Genomic DNA, 9,936 nt, shown 5'->3' on the forward strand with positions numbered 1-9,936 from the left:
TTTAAAAAAAAAAGAAAGAAAACTAGGTCTGAATGAGAAAGTATGAATAGATTGTCCAGCCATCTGTTAGGAAAAACCCACTCCAGGGATAGGTAATGGCCAGGGCTGTCTGTCCTTGTTGCCACACTGGGCTATTTGGCAAAGTATGTAAGTCTGGCTATGGATCCCATCTTCTTGGTTTTGTTTCCTGGCATGGCCACTTACTTGCTGAATGAACTTGGGTCAGTCTTAAAACTTACCTAGCTTCATTTTCTTCTTATGTGAAAAGGAAGGTAATATTAGTTCCTATTGTAAAGAATTACTGGGGTGATTATGTAAAGTCTTCAGACAACAATCCCAGTTCATAGTGCTCAATATTATTGTTGTGTATGAAAAACAAGACATTGCAAAATTTGTGGACCTTCCAAAAGTTTTCACCGAACATAGTCTGATTTCTAACTGGACAAATCAATCCTCCCTGCCTTAAACGAGGCTACCTGGTAGAATTTAGCACTATTGCAAGGGTCGCTGCTAGACCCGTATAAAGCAGGATTTCTCAACAATGGTATTATTGATATTTCAGGCTAGATAATGATGTGTCTTTGGAGGATTGCTGTGTCTAGTGTAGGATGCAAAGTAGCATCCCCAGCCTCTACCCACTACAAGCTAGTAATATTACTATTCATGTTGTCTTTTCTCTACATCAATGTTTCTGAATTGGAGAAAAACCTTGGTCCTCAAAGGATGGCTGGAAATGTTTGAAAACATTTTTGATTGTTACATCTGAAGTGGGGTGCAACTAGCACGCAGTGGGGAGAAGTTCAAGATGCGGCTAAGCTCTGGCGGCATAGTCTGAGAGGGACTGCATTGCTGATCCAAAGGCAGTGTCTCTCTTGCACTTCAAACTCACCAGCTGCTCCTCAGGAGAAAGATGAGCAGTCTCTTCCCAGGGGATTTGCAGCCACTGACAACCCACTAGTTGATTCTAACTCAACAGGAATGAGTTGTTGCTGTATATTTTCATAGCTTTTCTGTTTTAAAAGGCCTTGGCATTTTTAATTTAGTTGAGGGGAAACAATTTAAAAAAATATCAAATAGAAAAAGAGAAGAAAGATGGGAGAGGGAGGGAGGGAAGGAGAAAATGAGAGGGACAAGAAAAGGGATGGAAGAAGAAAGAAAGAAAAAGAAGAAGGGAATATAAAGAAAGTGGTAAGATATGATAGTAGACTCAATGAATGAATGGCTGAACAAGTGAGTGTGATTGTGGAATCTCCCATGCATGTATTTATATCTACATGTCCAGCCTCAAACATGCTCGAAACTGAACCCAGAAGGTTTAGTGTTTGATAATTCCAGTTTCTGTTACTGATCTCACCCTGTCTCAAATCACCCAGGTCTAGAAATGTGTGTCCTTGTAAGATTGCACCACTCATAACCCCTAACCTCAACAGATAATTAGCATGAGATTTGCTGGTTATACTTCTAGTATTTCCTTTGGGGTCAAAGAGTCACACATTCATCTTATGTAAGACAGGGAAGTGTTACTGTTACGTGTAATTGCATCAACTCCAAGCTATGGAGATCCTGTGTACAACCAAACAAAACTCTGTATAAACAGTCAGAGAAAGGAGAATATAAACTAGTTGGAGAAGAAGGGGAAAAGTCATGGTTAAAGAGTTAGACTAGGGAGCTCTGGTGACCTAGTGGGTAAAGAGTTGTCCTGCCAACCTAAAGGGAAGTGATTCGAACCCACCAGCTGATTTGCAGGAGAAAGATGGGCAATACTCTCCTGTGCAATTGACACCCACTGGAAACCTGCTGGATGGTCAGCTACGAATCACTTCTGACTCAGTGGTACATACAGTAACAAAGATTAAGACTGTCCAAGTCTTTCCTTCCGCCCAGGTTTTCAAATAATTTAGTAAGTGTACTCCTAGTTCTTCTTTTCTTTGCAGCAGATATGCTTTTCTTCTTTCTCTTACCATTTCTACGACTGGGAAAAAAAAAGAAAGACTTCAGAAGCAGTTAATAATTGCTGCACTCATTGAGAGACTATTATGAGCTAAGGAGTTCTGGTGGCCTAGTGGTAAGAAGCTGACCTGCAATCCCAAAGGCACATGATTTGAACCCACCATCTGTGCCATAGGAGAAGGATGGGCAATCTCCTTCCATGTGATTAACTGCCTTTGAAAACCCACTGGAGGGTCAGCTCTGTTGGTTCCGACTTGATGGCCCACAACCACAACAATAACAAAAACAGTATACTGATTAAGGTAGATTCGATGATCTCCATCCACAGAGGAGGAAGAAGCAGACTCAAAGAGGATAAGCAGTTTGCCATGCCCACGCTGCTATAAATGATGGTGTTCTAACCACACTCCCACTCTACCCCAGGTTCAGCTGGTGACATAGTCAGAATTCCAGATTCATCTGGGTTCTGAGCTCTCTGAAACATTGAAACAAAGTCTATTTCAAAGCCTGTCTAAATAAGAATCAACATTCTCCATTGAAGGAAGGCAGTATATTTATTCATTCTTGTATTCTTACTTTCACTTACAGAGGAAGGAACTTCCACCAACTGGTTCATCCCTGGAGAGGGGAGAGAAGGAAGAGATTAATTGCTGACATTTTTTTTAAAAATAGTGAGCAGGGTTATTAATCTCAAAAGTTGGAAGCTGGTTCGGCAGGGCATCTGGTCCAGGCTTTCAAATCTATCTTGCTTCTAGAGGAAGCAGAACTCATTGCATCTCTCTTGTTTATGGAATAAAGAGGAGGAATCTACCTGGCTTGGGATGATGTATGTGACACAGGCTGCAGTGCCCACAATAGTCTGCTTAAATGCACTGCATGCCCAGAGCACCTATTCCATGCCCTGTGGTGCTTCTCTGTCCCAAAGCCTAGGCTCTTATGGTGAGGGGAAGAAGCTGACTTTGGCTCAAGTTCCAAGCAGCTTTCTCTATTCTAAGTTGCATCATAAATATCCACATTGCAGGCATTATTGGATGTTTGCTCTGCCATTAATAAAGCTGGTATTTTCGTCTCCTTTTGGCTGGGGATTCTTGAATGTATTATATAAAAGTAAGAATCCAGCAGAAGGGGTGGAGGAAAAGAGTAACTTCAGGGCCAGGAGCTCTGGTTCCACTGCTAAGTCAGGAGCTTCCTGTCACCAAGTCTGTTCTCTATCAATGTGAACATTGTTTTCATGCTTAGTTAGCCTGCACTACTCATCGCTGACTTAAAAAAAATTTAATTATGATTTGGGTGAAAGTTTACAGAACAAATTGGTTTTCTATTCTATGCATCAGTCATTTCAAACCATATACATAAGTAAACGCTCAACAACCTTTAAAGACAAGCCTGTCATTAGAAATGCAGTTAACAGAGTAGGATGTTGGAAGGGTTACTTTTGTTTCTTTTCTTAGTAATTGTTGTTCAGAATTCAAAACTAAAGCCTGCTTATTTAAATGTTATCTGGCATCTCATATAAGAAACAAGGTAATTTTGGCAAAAATCAGCCTAAGCAAATTTACTTATTCATTTACTAACCATCTTAAAAATAAAGCCTTATACAAAAAATAAAAGTATCTGTGACTTGGCCAAGCCTTTCTCCAGGCCTCAGTTTCCACTTAGGAATAGTGGGCGTCAGCTCCCAGCCATCACCGACACCTGTCCTGCTTCCACTCCTATCACGGAGAAGCCAGGACTGGGCTACCCTCAGGGCGTGCTTTGGAGGGTCTGAGAGACTTGAGGAGACAGAGAGTCTAGAAGGAAAAAAAAATCTCATGAATAAAAAGGGAAAAACTTGGCAGATGCAAAGCAGGAGTTTATCCCAGGCGTATTAAATTATCATAAGACACATCCATCCACATTTATTAGTACAGAAAACACAGCTCTGCTCGCCTAAAGCCTTCATTTCCAAAGCATTAACATATTTTCATTCCCTTCATAAGTGTTCAGGCCTTGAGGTATTTAATATCAGGAGTTTGACCATATTATTACTTATCTCTCTAGAACATAACAGATAATTTGACACAAATGGTCATGGGTTTATGGGTTAGAGATATTCCTTTATTTACTTTACTTTTTAAGATGCTAATTATTTAGAAGCTAAACAGTTTTTTGTTCTTACTTCTTGTTTTTTGTTGTTTTCAATTTTAAACAGAATCAGTATGTCTCAGATTTGCACCAAGATGCCAAAGCAAAGGGAAGAAATCTAGAAGTTAAGGAGCTCATTGTAAGATTTCAAAGGGCAGCTTGGGAAGACAAAGTAAAATATTATGATGAAATGTGCAAAGAGCTAGAGTCAGAAAGTCAGAAGGGATGAACTCGCTCAGCATTTCTTGAGCTGAAGGAACTGAAGAACAAGTTTAAGCCTTGAGTTGTAATACTTAAGTATGCTGTGGGCAGACACTATGGTCCAGGAAGCATCAAAAGAAGATGGAAGATGGAAGAAGCACAAAAGGTACTATACCAAAAAGAATTGGTTGACACAGAACAATTTTATGAAATAACATATGATCAAGAGCCAATGGCTCTGAGGGAGGAAATTCAAGTTGCTCTGAAGGAATTGCCAAAAAAACAAGGTCCCAGGAATTGATGGAATACCACTTTACATCTTTCAACAAACAGATGCTGCCCTGGACATGCTCACCAGGTTATGCCAAGAAATCTGGAGGACAACTTCCTGGCCGACTGACTGGAAGAGATATATATTTATTCCCGTTCCCAAAAGAGGTGACCCAACCGAGTGTGGAAATTATAAAATAATATCACATGCAAGGAAGGTTCTGTGAAGATTATCCAAAAATACAGCACATGAGCAGAGAACAGCCAGATGTACAAGTGGGGTTTAGAAGAGGCCGTGGCAATAAAGACATCATAGCCAATGTTTGATGGATCTTGGCTGAAATCAGACAGTACCAGAAGAATGTCTGTGTTTCATTGACTATACAAAGGCATTTGACTGTATGGATCACAACAATTTGTGGCTAACCTTGAGAAGAATGGGAATCCCAGAACATTTAGTTGTGTTCACGCGAAACCTATACTTGGACCAGTCAAAATAGATCAACGCAACACTGCATGGTTCAGGATCAGGAAAGGTATGCATCAAGGATGCATCCTATCTCCATACCTTTTCAATCTATACAGATCATTCTGGAGGATGGACCTTATGAGGATAAATGTGGCATCAGGATTGGAGGAACAACCTCCCCATCAACAACCTGTGCTATGAGATGACACATTACTGAAAACTGAGGAGGACGGGAAGCATTTGCTGCAGAAGGTCAAGAAATGCGGCCTTCAATATGGATTGGAGATCTATATTAAGAAAACAAATATTCTCAATACTGGGCCACTTGGCAGCTTCATGATAGATGGAGAAGAGACTGAGATTGTTAACAACTTCAGCAGGCTTGGTTCCACAATCAGCACTTAGCAGTAAGGAAATCAAAAGACTAATTGCATTGGGAAAGTCTGTTGTCAGAGACCTCTCTAGAGTACTGAAGAGCAACAATGTCTGGAGGTGAAGGTCCCCCTGACCTAGGCCATGGTCTTCACAATTACTTATCCAGAGAACTGGACAACGACTAGGCTAATAGAAGAAGGATCTAGGCCTTTGAGTTGTGGTGCTGGAGAAGAGTGTTGAACATACTGTGGACTGCCAGGAGAACAAAGAGGTCTGTCCTGGAGAAAGTGAGACCAAGCTGTTCCCTGGAAACAGGGATTTTGAGGCTCCGTCTCACATACTTTGGTCAAGTGGCCAGGACAGACCAGTTTTTGGAGAAGGACATTATGCTTGGAAGGATGGAGGGACAGCACAGCAGAGGAAGACCCAGCATGATATGGATTGACTCAGTGATTGGAGAAATGAGATTAGGTCTGTCAGAGACAGTGAGATTGGCTCAGGTTCAGAGCTATTGTACAGTAGGAGTAGCAGGCAACTGACTCAATGGCATAGAACAACAATGACAAAAAGGCTTTAAATCAGGAAAGGTGTGCCTCAGGGCCACATCTTTTCTCCATACCTATTTAATCTGTATTTGCTCAAACAAGCAAATCATTTGAGGAGGTAGGTTTTATGAAGAAAAATGTGGCATAAGGGGTGGAGAAATACTCATTAATAATCTACATTATACAGATGATACACCTTGCTTGCAGAAGGTGAAGACTTGAAACACTTATTGAAGAAAATAAAAGACTTGAATGTGAATTATATCTCAGCATGAAGAAAATGAAAATCCTCAGCAATGGACCAAGATGTAACATCATGATAGATAAAGAATGAAGTTGTCATCAATGACTTAATTTTGCTTGGATTCACAATCAACATCCATGGTAACTGTAGTCAAGAAATTTAAAAAATGTGGTTGCTTAGGGAAAATCTGCTATCGAGGATCTCTCCAAAGACTGAAGAGCAAGGATATTCTTGTTATTAGGTGTCATTGATTCAGGTACAACCCATAGTGACTCTATGAAGAACGATCTGAATCCTGTTCTATCTCGTGCCATCCTCACATTAGTCACATCGTGACTTCCTGACACATTAGCGCCCATCATGACAGTCACGGTGTTAATCTTCCTGGTCGAAGGTCTTCCCCTTTCCAAGCATCATGTCGCTCTCCAAGGAATTGCTGCTGTGAGCAACAAGGCTGAATAAGTGAGGCAAAGCCTCATCATCTTTGCCTCCAAAGAGCAACCTCTCCAAGACATATTTGTTTGTTCTTTTGGCAGTCTATGTGATAGTCACCATTCTTCTCCAACACCACAGCTCAAAAGCATCAATTCTTTTTCTATTACATGTATTTATTGTCCAGCTCCTAGATGCGTAGCAAGTGATAGGAAAGACGAAGGCTTGAGTCAGATGCAACTCAGTCCTCAAACTGACATCATTACTCCTCAATAATTTGGAGAGGTCCCTAACTGCAGACTTTCCCAGTGCACTATGTCTCCTGATTTCCCGACTGCTGGTACCAAGCCTGTCAATTGTGAATCCAAGTAAGAAGAAGTTGTTGACAGTTTCACTCTTTTCTCCATATATATCATGATATTACCAGTGGTATGAATCTTTTTTTTCTTGATATTGAGATGCAGTCTATATTGAAGGCTATATTCTTTGATCTTCTGCAACAAGTACTTCAAGTCCTCCTTACTTTCAACAAGCTAGGTTGTGTCACCTGCATAATACAGATCATTGAGGAGTTTCTCTCCGATTCTGATGCCACATTCCTCTTCAAACAGTTCAGCTTCTCGAATAATTTGCTCAGCATACAGACTGAACAGGTATGGAGAGAGAATATAATCTTGATGTACTCCCTTCCTAATTTTAAACTATGTGGTATTTCCTTGCTCAGTTTGCACACAGCCTCCCAGTGTAGGTAGTTTTCACATGAGCACAATTAAATTCTCTGGGATTCCTGTTCTTCTCAATGTTAGGCATAACTTATAATCCACACATTCAAAGGCCTTTGCAGAGTTAATAAAACATAAATAGACATTCTTCTGGTATTCTTTACTTGCAGCCAGGATCCATCTGACAATAGCAATGATATCCTGGGTGCCACAGCCTCTTCTAAATCCTGCCTGAACTACTGGCAGTTCCCTATCTACATACTTTTCTAGCCATTTTTTAATGCTCTTCTGCAGTATTTTGCTTGAATGTGATATTAATGATATTGTTTGATAGTTTCCACATTCTGTTGGTTAACCTTGGAAATGAGAACAAATATGTCCCTCTTCCAATCCATTGGCCAGACAGCTGTCCTCCAGATTTCCTGACATAAACTGATGAACACATCCAGGTCTGCATCTTGAAAAGAGCAAGAATATATATGTTTAAAGATGAAAGTGTATCTGAGCCAAGCCATGATATTTTCAATTGCTTTCTATGCATCTGAGAGTTGTACAAAGAATAACAAAGACCAAAGAAGAATTGGCATCTTTAATTTGTGGCATTGGTGAAGAGTATTGACTATACCACGGTCTGCCAAAAGAATAAACAAATCTATTCTGGGGCTAAGAGCAAGCAGATATTCCCTAGAGGCAAGGATGGGAAATCCCGTCTCACATACGTTTAGTCTGCTATCAGGAAGGAGCAGTCCTTGGAAAAAGTAGAGGATCCCTAAAAGAGAAGATGACCCTCAATGAGTTGGTTAGAAACAGTGGGCTTAAGCATAGTGGAGATAATGAGGTCGGCACAGGACAGGGAATGGTTCTAATCTATTTGTTGTAGGGTTGCTATGAGTTGTTGTCAACTTGACTGCACTTAACAGCAGCAATAACAATCCTGGTGGCACAGTGGTTAAGTGTTAGACTGCTAAGTGAAAGGCTAGCATTTGAACACATCAATAGGTCCTCAACAGAAAGACCCCTTTCCATAATGATGGGAAACGCTCTGAAGTCACTGTATCCTGCCATTTAGGGTTGCTATGAATCACAACCAACTAGCTGCAGTGTTGATGTTGCTGTTGTGTACTGTCATGTCAGAATCAATCCATAGGGAATCCTCGAGTGGGTTTTTAAAGACAGTAAATTGAATGGGAGTTCAATTGATGGGACTGCCCATCTTTCTCCTGTGAAGCAGCTGGTCGGTTCAAACTGCCTATTTTTGCATTGGCAGTGGGAGTCCTAACCACTAAGCCATCAGTGGTCCCTTGTTTTTGAAAATAACAAAAGGAATTTCAAATAAGGAGACAAAGATTGTTGAAAACTAGTATGTGAAGCAAAGCCTCATCATCTTGGTCTCCAAAGGACTGCACCCTTTCAAAGACATATCTGTTTGTTCTTTTGGCATCCCATGGGATATTCAGTGATCTTCTCCAACACCACAGCTCAAAGGGTTCAATTCTTTTCCTGTCATTCTTATTCACTGTCCAGCTCTCAGATGCATAGCAAGTGATCAGAAAGACTGTGGCCTGAATCAGACTCACCTTAGTCTTCAAACTGATATCATTACTCCTCAATAATTTGAAGAGGTCCCTAACTGCATATTTTCCCAGTGCAATGTGTCTCCTTATGGACTGATTGCTGGTACCATGGGTGTTAATTGTGGATCCAAATAAGAAGTTGTTGACAGTTTCAAACTTTTCTTCATCTATCATGATGTTGCCTATCGGTCCACTGGTAAGAATCTTTGATTTCTTGACATTGAGATGCAATCCATACTGAAGGCTGCATTCCTTGATCTTCTGCAACAAATACTTCAAGTCCTCCTCATTTTAGCAAGCAAAGTTGTGCCATCTACATAACTCTACCACTAGGGCTCTTTAAACATTTTTTACCCCCCCCCAAATATACACCAAAACCCCACTGCTGTGGAGTTGGTTTCCATCATAGCAAGCCCACTCTCCATCATATATTCATTATAAGGAGATTCTGGTGGTCGTGGTACTAGGGATATTATAGCTGATATTAGATGGATCTTAGCTGAAAGCAGGGAATACCAGAAGAATGTATATCTGCGTTTCATTGATTATGCAAAGGCATTTGACAAGCTGTGGAATGACTCTAAGAAAAATGGGAATCCAGAACACTTGGTCGTGCTAATGCGAAACCTATACTTGGACCAAGAGGCAGTCATGAGAACAGAGCAAGGAAACACTGCATGGTTCAAAATTGGGAAAGGTGTATGCCAGGGATGTGTCCTGTCTCCATACCTTTTCAACCTGTATGCAGAACAGATTACTCGAGAGTCTGGGCTCTGTGAGGAGAATTGTGGCATGAGGGTTGGTGGAAGATCTATTAACAATCTGTGTTATGCAGATGACACAACCCTGCTTGCTGAAACTGAAGAGGACCTGAAATGCTTGCTGCAAGAGGGTCAAGGACTGCAGCCTTCAGTATGGATTGAGGCTCCATGTCAAGAAGACAAAGATTCTCACCACTGGACCAATTGGCAGCATCAGGATGGATAGTGAAGAGATTGAGATTGTTCACAGCTTTAGTGTGCTTGGCTTC

The sequence above is a fragment of the Elephantulus edwardii genome, unplaced genomic scaffold (assembly GCF_000299155.1).
Source record: "Elephantulus edwardii isolate Elephantulus edwardi_28Jun2011 unplaced genomic scaffold, EleEdw1.0 scaffold00063, whole genome shotgun sequence".
NCBI classification, from domain to species: domain Eukaryota; kingdom Metazoa; phylum Chordata; class Mammalia; order Macroscelidea; family Macroscelididae; genus Elephantulus; species Elephantulus edwardii.